Below are 10,929 nucleotides of genomic sequence, written 5' to 3' on the forward strand. Positions count from 1 at the left end.
TTTAAATTTGTTGCATGGCATGGTGAGTGTACTCAATAATGATATATTGCATATTTCAAACTTGCTAGGTGAGTAAATTTCAAATGTTCTCACCACAAAAATGACAAATATTTGAGGTGATGGATATGTCAATTAATTTAATTACTCTATTGTATTCATAAAGATAACACTACTTAGCATTTTATAAATATATACAATTATATTTTGTCGATTTACTATAAGATCAAATTTTTTCAATTAAAAAATTTAAAGAACTTATTTTAATGTCAGATATGTATAATAGATTTTTTTTGTAATGGCTAGACAGTTCTTATTTGTATTGAAATGTTTTCTAGACCATCCATTTAGTCCCATTGTTTGCTGATTTTTATTATACTCAGTGCCATACTTTAAAATGATTATAATTTATGTTTTATTGTATTATCTGGTACTATAATTTTTTCTAATACATTATATTATGGTTTGGCTCCATGTCCCCACCCAAATCTCATCTTGTAGCTCTCATAATTCCCATGTGTTGTGGTAGGGACCTGGTGGGAGATTACTGAATTGTGGGGACAGGCCTTTCCCATGCTGTTCTTGTGACAGTAGACAGTAAATGGATTTCATGAGATCCAATGGTGTCTTTTTTTTTTTTTTTTTTGAGATGGAGTATCCTTCTTGTTGCCCAGACTGGAATGCAATGGCGCGATCTCAGCTCACTGCAACATCTGCCTCCCAGGTTCAAGTGATTCTCCTGCCTCAGCCTCCCAAGAAGCTGGGATAACAGGCATGCGCCACCACACTTGGCTAATTTTGTATTTTTAGTGGAGACAGAGTTTCACCATGTTGGTCAGCCTGGTCTTGAATTCCCGACCTCAGGTGATCCACCCACCTTGACCTCCCAAAGTGTTGAGATTACAGTCATGAGCCAACTTGCCCTGCCAGAGATCTGATGGTTTTAAAAACAGGAGTTGCCCTGCACAAGCATGTAGGCATGCAGAGGTGGGGAATTTTTAGCACTTGTGAAATTTGAGAACATGCTTCTTCATGCATCGTTATGTCTCATTAGCATTTTAAATCTCCACCTTTGGATGTGATTTTTAGTATTAGAGGAGATTATAATGAGGAAAATCTCAGTGAAAGATTAGTGCTGGAGTCCATCTTGTCTTTAGCCAGCTGGATCTGGTCAGGTTCTTATGAGGAATGCCAGAGTCCCTCTTTAACAAAATTAGGAGAAATACTGTAATTCAACAACATAAATGGTTAGGTCTTTCTTATATGGATAGGGATTCAGCTTGTTCAGCTGAGTTAGGAGCAGGGCAGCTTTCTGCTATGTGACTTGGGTCAGCTTGCTAAGAGAGGCAAGGAGGTAGGGGAGGGAATATGCCTGGACGTGTGAGACCCATGGAGTCTTGGTTATTATGTCTCTTGTCTGCTGGGACTGAGACGCTTCCCTATACTGTCTCAATTGGAGTATAAATCCTTTCCAGTTGTAGGAAAGCTGTGGTTTCTTATATGTACTCATATTACAATTTTAATTCTTTCGACTATCTTTCTAAATGACAATGACATCACTAAAGATGACTCGATCCTTCAGAAGCCACTCTGATGAACATTTGTCTTCAATAAAACTTCATTTAAGAGACATATTCAAAAAGAAAGGGGATAAAATTTCTCTGGCCCAATGGGTAGCACTTGTTTTGGCTGATATGCAGAGGTCTCCAAATGCAATTCTCCAAATGCAAGTAAATCGAAGGATTTACTTGCCTGCAGCTACCTCTCTATATTCAGCTCTCTCTATTCCCCCTCATATTTCTGATTTCTCTGCTTCAATACCTTCACATACTTCTTCTTCCTCTTACTCAGACCTCTAGCTTTTCCCAGCAACTCTCCTGAAACCCCAAAATTCCAGGGACCTCTGAGACAGGTCACACTTGACAGTTTACTTTAAAAGTAAGCAGGCTTCCAAATGTACTCATGTTGGGGAGGTCTTGTAATTCATGGCAACATCCAGTCCCTGTGTAAAAAATATTAATGTGAATTTTCAAAATTGTTTACTGATTAATGTATGACCTACTTTATTGAAAAGAACACTTATTTATTTCTGAATCATGAAGATTCATGATTGTCTGGCATGTAAACATTTTAGTCAGCATGTTGCAATCTGTATCCAATGATTGTAATCTTTGTATTGTACCCTCCAATGAGAAAGGATAACTGGCATGAGGAGTCCTCTTTCCTTCTTCTAAACTTTCCTATAAAAGTCTTTCAACTTGTAGCAGACTCTGGAACACTCCCAACTTTCCAACTTGTAACAGACTGAAACACTCCGGATTGTTAATTTGTCTTCCAGGATTTATCCTCAATTTGTCTTTCCAAGAAATTGTTATCTAATTATTTGTCTCAGCCTTATTTTGCTGGGTACTTCTAAAGATTCTTTCCTCTCATTATCCAGGTATGAAGGGAATTACAAAGTTTAAATCTTGTAACTGAATTAAGCTGAATTAAGAACTCTAAATAAAAGATTTCCCTAAACTCAAATAAGATTGGCAAATATTCATAGAAGAATTTATAATTCTTTTGGATGAACATGACCCAGGGTTTCCTGATTGTTATAGATGGAATGTTTTTTTTCCCCGAACTCAACTGTTGAGGCCCTAACTTCCAGTGTGACAGTATTTGGAGATGGGCTCTTTGGGATGTGATTAGGGTTAGATTAACTTATGAGGGTGAGGACCTCCTGATGGAATTAATGACCTTATTAGAAGAAGAAGAAATCTTTCTCTTCTTGTCTGTGAAAAAGCAAAGAGGAAAGGCCAGGTGAGGACACAGTAAGTAGGCAGCCATCTGCAACCCAAGGAAAGAACACTTCCCACCCCCTAGAACTGTGAGAAAATAAATTTCTGTTGCTTAAACCACACAGTACGTGGCATTTTTTTATGACAGTCCTAGTGTTGCAGGACGTTTCCTTAGTTCAGCTAAAGACAGGGTTCTTGTCTGTCCCATGGCCATGAAAATTTAGGCTTGCAAATGGTTCGAAGGGTGAATAAAGCTGGGTTTTATTGGGTGAAAGGGAAAAAAGGGGGGATCTGCTAGAGCGCTTCCTGCCAGGCAGTTTGAATCTCAATTTCCACCCAGGAAGAGAAGGGGACAGGCTCAGGCTCCTCCCTATGGCAAAGGTCCTGAATTTCCCCAGGCTCCACCTCTGTGGGCAGGCTGATTGGAGTTTCTCCAGGGAACCCTTCCCATTAGCAGTCTCTGTCTCACTAGCAGTGTAACACACTGACCTATGTGTGACCTTTAACAACTTGCAGTCATGTTGGTTAAAATCCGAAATGCTAAATCCTGGATGACAAAAGCTGGTTATGTTTTCCTGGAAAGGGAGCTATAGAATCCTTCTTCCCACAATAAATCTGAGGGTCAAAAAGAAAAAAAATTTTTAAAGGCTATAAGAGTAGGTTGAAGTCTCCTAAAAGCCAGACCTGAAACATTTTCAACAAAAATTAATTGGGCCATAATTCAGTCATGCAAACTGATGAAACTAAAGGAGATTTTCAGAATAGACTAGAAAATACCTTCCAACATTTGGAAGCTAAAGAAGATGTTGATGTAATAGCTACTCTTTCGTCTCATTTTGCCAATGGAGTTAAGCTTGAAATTGAAGATCCAATTTAAAAACTAATTAGAATGGAAATAGCCCCCTTATCTGCAGTACAATACCTAGTACAGCATTTTGAAAGGGCTTTAGAACAAAAATGAAACAGGTTCTAAAATAAACTTGTAGCACTACTAATCCAACAGCTAGGTTACCCATTTTATAACAAGTGACTTGTTGACAAGGTCATGTTTGGATATTGTTAACAGGACACAGGAAAGAAGATTGTCCCATCTTACAAGAGACAAAAAAAGACAGAAAAATTCCTAATTCAGATCAATTGATGTTCTCACAAAAACCAGAAAAGGAAAAAGCATCCAATATTCTGCCTGATGCTAAACAATCAGTGAATACGATACAAATATAGATGGTCAACTTCATCAATTCCTGGTAAATAAGGTTTCTACTCTTTCTACATTAAACCCTGCCATCTTTGCTCAACATTTTCTGTGGAGTAAGCATATTACACAGGCAGTATTTCCAATACCCCACAGATTTTCCCTGTATCTCAGCCCTTAACTATAACTATTGGGCTTTAACTGCAAAAACATTCCTTTCTATCCTGTGATACCACTCCTGCAAATTTAATAGGAAGAGATTTACTTTGCAAATGGAACTCTAATACTTTTTTTTTGTTTGGTTTTTGTTTCTTTAATTTTTAAAGTTTTTAAAATTTTTTATTGTATTATTATATAATATTTTTTATTATATTGTTAAAATTTTTATTGTTCTGGGGTACATGTGCAGAACATGCAGGTTTGTTACATAGGTATACACATGCCATGGTGGTTTGTTGCATCCATCACCCCATCATCTACATTAGGTATATCTCCTAATGCTATCCCTCCCCTATCTCCCCACCCCATGCTATCCCTCCTCCAGCCCCCCAACCCCCTGACAGGTATCAGTGTGTGATGTTCCCCTCCCTGTGTCCATGTGTTCTCATTGTTCAACACCAATTTATAAGTGAGAACAAACCTTATTTAATACATGGTGTTGGGAAAACTGGCTAGCCATATGCAGAAAGATGAAACTGGATCCCTTCCTTACACCTTATACAAAAATTAACTCCAGATGGATTAAAGATTTAAACATAAGACCTAACACCATAAAAACCCTAGAAGAAAACCTAGGCAATACCATTCAGGACATAGGCATGGGCAAGGACTTCATGACTAAAACAGTAAAGGAACCACAATATTAAATGTTCTCCAAAGGGACTAGCTTTTAAGGTTGCAGAGAACACTTCTATTCATAATTGTGTCTGCTCAACATGTAAGTTTGCCTTCTCCATTATATTTGATACATATCCCAGATAAGGATCTTGACATTATATCTGGCTAGATCTTTTTTTTTTTTTAATTGCATTTTAGGTTTTAGGGTACATGTGAAGAACATGCAAGATTGTTGCATAGGTACACATATGGCAGTGTGATGTGCTGCCTTCCTCCTGATCACCTATATCTGGCATTTCTCCCCATGCTACCTCTCCCCAAATACCCACCCCCTGCTGTCCCTCCCCTATTTCCTCCCTACAGACCCCAGTGTGTGATGCTCCCCTCCACAGGGGAGGGGAGTTCTCATTGTCCATGTGTTCTCATTGTTCAACACCCACCTATGAGTGAGAACATGCGGTGTTTGATTTTCTGTTCTTGTGGCAGTTTGCTGAGGATGATGGTTTCCAGGTTCGTCCATGTCCCTACAAAGGACATGCACTCATTGTTTTTGATGGCTGCATAGTATTCCATGGTGTATATGTGCCACATTTTCCCTGTCCAGTCTATAATTGATGGGCATTTGGGTTGGTTCCAGGTCTTTGCTATTGTAAACAGTGCTGCAATGAACATTCATGTGCATGTGTCCTTATAGTAGAATGATTTATAATCCTTTGGATATATAGCCAGTAATGGGATTGCTGGGTCAAATGGAATTTCTATGTCTAGGTCCTTGAGGAATCACCACACTGTCTTGCACAATGGTTGAACTAATTTACACTCCCACCAACAGTGTAAAAGTGTTCCTATTTCTCCACATCATCTCCAGCATCTGTTGTCTCTAGATTTTTTAATGATTGCCATTCTAACTGGTGTGAGGTGGTATCTCAATGTAGTTTTTATTTGCATTTCTCTGATGACCAGTGATGATGAGCATTTTTTCATATGTTTGTTGGCCTCATGTATGTCTTCTTTTGTAAAGTGTCTGTTCATGTCCTTTGCCCATTTTTGAATGGGCTTATTTTTTTTTGTTGTTGTTGTTGTTGTTGTTGGTTTGTTTTTTTTTTTTTTGTAAACCTGTTTTAGTTCTTTGTAGATTCTGGCTATCAGCCCTTTGTCAGATGTGTAGATTGCAAAAATTTTTTTCCCATTCAGTTGGTTGCCGATTCACTCTAATGACTGTTTCTTTTGCTGTGCAGAAGCTGTGGAGTTTGATTAGGTCCCATTTGTCTATTTTGGCTTTTGTTGCCAATGCTTTTGGTGTTTTGGTCATGAAGTCCTTGCCTATGCCTATGTCCTGAATGGTTTTGCTTAGGTTTTCTTCTGGGTTTTTATGGTGTTAGGTCTTATGTTTGTCTTTAATCCATCTGGAGTTAATTTTAGTGTAAGGTGTCAGGAAGGGGTCCAGTTTCATCTTTCTGCATATGGCTAGCCAGTTTTCCCAACACCATTTATTAAACAGAGACTCCTTTCCCCATTGCTTGTTTTTGTCAGGTTTGTCAAAGATTGTATGGTTGTAGGTGTGTGGTGTTGCCTCTGAGGCCTCTGTTCTGTTCCATTGGTCTATATCTCTGTTTTGGTACCAGTACCATGCTGTTTTGATTACTGTAGCCTTGTAGTATAGTTTGAAGTCTGGAAGTATGATGCCTCCTGCTTTGTTTTTTTTACTTAGAATTGACTGGCTAGGTGGGCTCTCTTTTGGTTCCATATGAAGTTTAAGGTGTTTTTTTCCAGTTCTGTGAAGAAGGTCATTGGTAGCTTGATGGGGATAGCGTTGAATCTGTAAATTACTTTGGGCAGTGTGGCCATTTTCACAATACTGTTTCTTCCTAACCGTGAACATGGAATGTTTCTCCATCTGTTTGTTTCCTCTCTTATTTCGTTGAGCAGTGGTTTGTAGTTCTCCTTGAAGAGGTCCTTTACATCCTTTGTTAGTTGTATTCCCAGGTATTTTATTCTCTTTGTAGCAATTGTGAATGGCAGTTCGTTCTTGATGTGGCTCTCTTTAAGTCTGTTATTGGTGTATAGGAATGCTTGTGATTTTTGCACATTGATTTTGTATCCTGAGACTTTGCTGAAGTTGCTTGATCTTTGTGTTTTTATTTCACCCCTACAATGTCCTGGAGCTTTCCAAGTTACCTTATGAGAACAGATAACTAGAAGGAAAGAAAAAAAGGAACCTCTGTAACAGACTAGACACACTGAACCTCAAAGTCCTGAGTGCAAAGCAGTGGATTAAAACTGTAAAGAATTTTCTGGGAGTTGTGTTAGTGGTTGCATTAACATCTTCAAATTTTATTTTTGGAAGAAATCATAGATACCATTTGTTGTTGTTTTTAAAAGCCCATCATATCATGTGAAATATCATCTTACTTATTTTAGGTTTGGGTGACATTTTGAAAAGCCAAGGTTGAGGAGGCATCATATTGTTTTAAAGTCTAACTTCCTCAAATATTTGACACACTCACATTGGAACAGGTTAGTCACTTGGAGATGCAGCAAGTGAAGTAAAGGACATGTCTTATATACTGGTGAGTATTTAGCACCAAGCTAAGGATATAGCCTTCCATATGTATTTTGCTTGAAAGAATGAAACTGGGAGTGGAGCATGAAGGTCAGAGATGGTGTTCTTATTAAAGGCTTTTTGAGATATATTAATAAACTTGCTTTCATTCCTTCATGCCCACCCCCTACAGGTGGAATAAGGCTTTTTAATATTAACTAAATTGAGAGGTGGAAAATGGCACACTGTTTTAATAAGAAGTCTTTAAATATTACTGAGATGAAATATATTTGCAGCATTGAAGCCTGGGTTAGTGTTATAATAAAAAGTATATTGCATTCTGTGGGGCGCAGTGGCTCATGCCTGTAATTCCAGTGCTTTGGGAGGCCAAGGCAGGCGGATCACTTGAGGTCAGGAGTTCCAGACCAGGCTGGCCAACATGGCAAAACTCCATCTCTACTAAAAATACAAAAATTAGTTAGGTGTGGTGGTGTGTGCCTGTAATCCCAGCCACTTGGGAGGCTGAGGAAGGAGAATCACTTCAACTGGGGAGGCAGAGGTTGCAGTGAGCTGAGATAGCAACACTCCACTCCATTCCAGCCTGGGTGATAAGAGTGAGACAGCGAGACTGTCTCAAAAAAAAAAAAAAAAAAAAGGAGAAGAAGCATATTACATTTAGTGGCTATTATATTGCAGGCATTGTGTTAACTTCTTTATAGATATTATTTATTAAATTTATTCCTCATTACCAGATTGTGATGCAAGTACTATCATCCTCATTTTACAGCAAATATACTACAAAGATTTTAACCTACATTTTATGCCAGTTCATAATGCCACAAGGTTCTGGCACTTGGTTCAAATAACTCAGTTTGTTAAAAAAAAAATGGTTAAATTATGTTTAATCTCTGCTCCGTATTCCTGAAAGTAGACTAGATATGAATGCGGACTAGAACAATCTGGCACTATTTATCTCTACCTTTCCCCTCCAAATCTGAAAGTTTGATTATTCATTTTCTAAAAGAATAGTACTGAGAGCTTGTGTAGGTCTTACACCAAGTTGCATCCAGGGAATATAAGATGAGGTGAAGACACTGATCAGAATAGATTAGCAGCAGAGAATTCTTTTGAGAGAGTTATTGGTGTGCATTGATCCCCACCCTCTTTTTATCTTTGCTCATTTTCCTCATAGGGCAATGAGAGGCGCTGCTTTCTTACTACCTTTACAAACGAAGTAGCAATGGACACTTAAAGATTCCCTTGAAAAGCTGATATGTGCTCTTTGGGGTTTGGGGACACTAGTCCTGGTGCCTGACTCATGCCTAAAAACATTTAAAAGTGATAGTCTGGCGTGGAATTGTTTGTGGCGAAGTAGGAAAGAAAAGAGAATTGGGGGCTTCCCGTCCCTGCAGTGTGGGGCAGGTAGGTGCGCATGAGCTTTTCTCCTGGGTAGAATCACTGGGGTGTTCTGGACTTGGGTCATCTTGAAGCAATCTTGCACCAGATGTCAACATGTCAAGGTGCATTGATCTCAACATCAAGCATATATGGAATAAGTGGATCCTTAGAAGAGAAAAATTGAGGAAAGGAATCAGAAGTAGACTACAATAGGGATGTGCTATTGGGAGGTCCAGGCAGGGGGAATCAGCAAAGAACCCAAATCATCCTTAAGGACTTAAGCCACCACCAGAAGGTGACAACACCAGAGCAGTTATGTATCATGTAAGGTTTCTTTTCTTTAATACCCTGCACTCTAGTGTTACAACTTGAAGGTATCATAAACATGAGCTAGTGTACCCTGTGGGAGGTAGAGCTGGAAATGCAAAAAAAAAAAAAAAAAAAAAAAAAGCCATACTCCTTTCTCACTGTGTGCCTGTAAGGCTGAATCAGGCCTGGGCTGTGTGAATGAGTGAGACCTGAGGGAATGCAGGATATAATGACAGAAACTTTAAATCAAAACTCAGAGAAACATCTACAAATTTAGGTCAAATGGTATTTTGTTTTTATTTAGAAAGAGAGACTATTCATTTATCTGAGAGTGACTAATGAACAAACAGGAAAAAATGTTCTGATTAAGTAAAAGGGGAATTATAAGAAAGAATAAAGTTGCTTTTTGCTTGCACAGAAGTAGATACAAAATACTAGCTGTTTAAAAAGTAAGAACGATACCTAAATTGAGGCATAAACAAGATAAATCTTAAATTCAAACAAACTAATGTGTTATATTGTTTTGGGAGGGTTGGGGAGTAGGGAGTACCTGTTTGATAGTCCTATTAAGGCTTTCTTAAGTATCATTGTTAAAAGCTAAGAATAACTTAAAGAATGTTAACAAAATTCATGACATAAAACAACAGTGGAAAAAATTTGAAAAAACATTGAAAAATGATGACAAAAAGAAAAAGATGAGAAGAGTATTGTATCTGATGTACACAAAAATACTAACACAAGTCTTATTTTATTCCTGCTATAAGATTTATCTCCCAACATCTACCTGGAAAAACTGGTTGACTTAAACCTAGAGGAAAATTTCCCATGTTATTAGTTTCTACCTTCAAAAGTAGGAGACAAAAAAATTCCAGTTCTCAGACTTCCCCTTAGGTAGGCATATGATTGAGATTCTTCCCTGCGCATTGACTTTTGTGAGGCTTAGCTGGAGGTGTAAGCAACTCAAGATGCAACTTTTCATGGGGTAGGGGTGTGTTTGTTTACTGCAAATGTGAAAGTGGTGGCATCCATTTACTCATAGGTGACATTGGAGAAGCTTCTAGCATTTCATCTAGAGATCATGGTGCCGGGTCATGGTAGCTGTGTTGTTTTCCCATGAGATGCGTTTACAATGGTAGTATTATTCTGGGTAGAATAGCTGTAGAGTATGACTCCCTCACAATTCTGGAGTATCTGTGTGCACCTTAATGGTCTTAAAAATTAAATTACTTTTTACTTAAATTGCTGAGCAGATTGTTATTTGCCATGAAGAACTCTGAATAATACACACCCTGAAACAATTGGAGTAGGTTGTTTTGTATTAATGAATTATTCTTGATATTTTTGATCTGTCATCTGTTTTTGCCCTAGCAAGGCATTTATTCTGACTAGCTTTGAGTATATAATGTCATAGCAGAGGGGCAGAGAGAAAAACGCAGTCGAGTTTTAGACTTTACAGAATTATAGTCATGGTCCTCAGAAAAATGGAAAGTAATTTGAGTTTGAGTTAAAGCTTTCCTTTCTGTGGTTGTAGAAGTCATTCTCTAAAAGTCAGGACATGGAAAAGACTAAGAAAGGGAGATTAGAGGAGAGAAATCTAGGTGGCCTGGGAATGGGTCAGTAATTTACCTAGAGGGTTTAAATGGACAGAGAAGCTGGAGCCTCTACTCATATGCATTCTGCACAGAGGCAACCATTTTCTCTGCCAGTGCCCATAGATCATGCAGCCTTCACCCCAGTGAGAACTGTGCACTGTCTGTACTTTAAAGCCTAGTTAAGTGTCCCAGATCTCCTTCATTTGCAGCCAGGGTGCCATACAAAGGCCATTTGGCAGGAGTGATGCTCAACTGTGCCCCATGGTTTGTTTGGTC

The 10,929-nt window shown here is 38.4% G+C and overlaps 1 long non-coding RNA gene across 2 annotated transcripts in view; it reads left to right on the forward strand.

The window, feature by feature from the left end:
* Positions 1–1,154: 1,154 nt before the first annotated feature.
* The window catches only part of LOC116529907, a 30,978-nt gene continuing 21,203 nt past the window's right edge, over positions 1,155–10,929 (forward strand). Inside the window, exons 1-3 of one of the 2 annotated variants that reach the window (XR_004259731.1) lie at positions 1,155–2,437; positions 3,847–4,027; positions 7,234–7,329. This is a non-coding gene — a long non-coding RNA (uncharacterized LOC116529907). The other variant, XR_004259732.1, reaches the window with a different exon arrangement.

Source organism: Sapajus apella, unplaced genomic scaffold, assembly GCF_009761245.1.
Source record: "Sapajus apella isolate SASKATOON/1434 unplaced genomic scaffold, GSC_monkey_1.0 scaffold64, whole genome shotgun sequence".
NCBI lineage: Eukaryota > Metazoa > Chordata > Mammalia > Primates > Cebidae > Sapajus > Sapajus apella.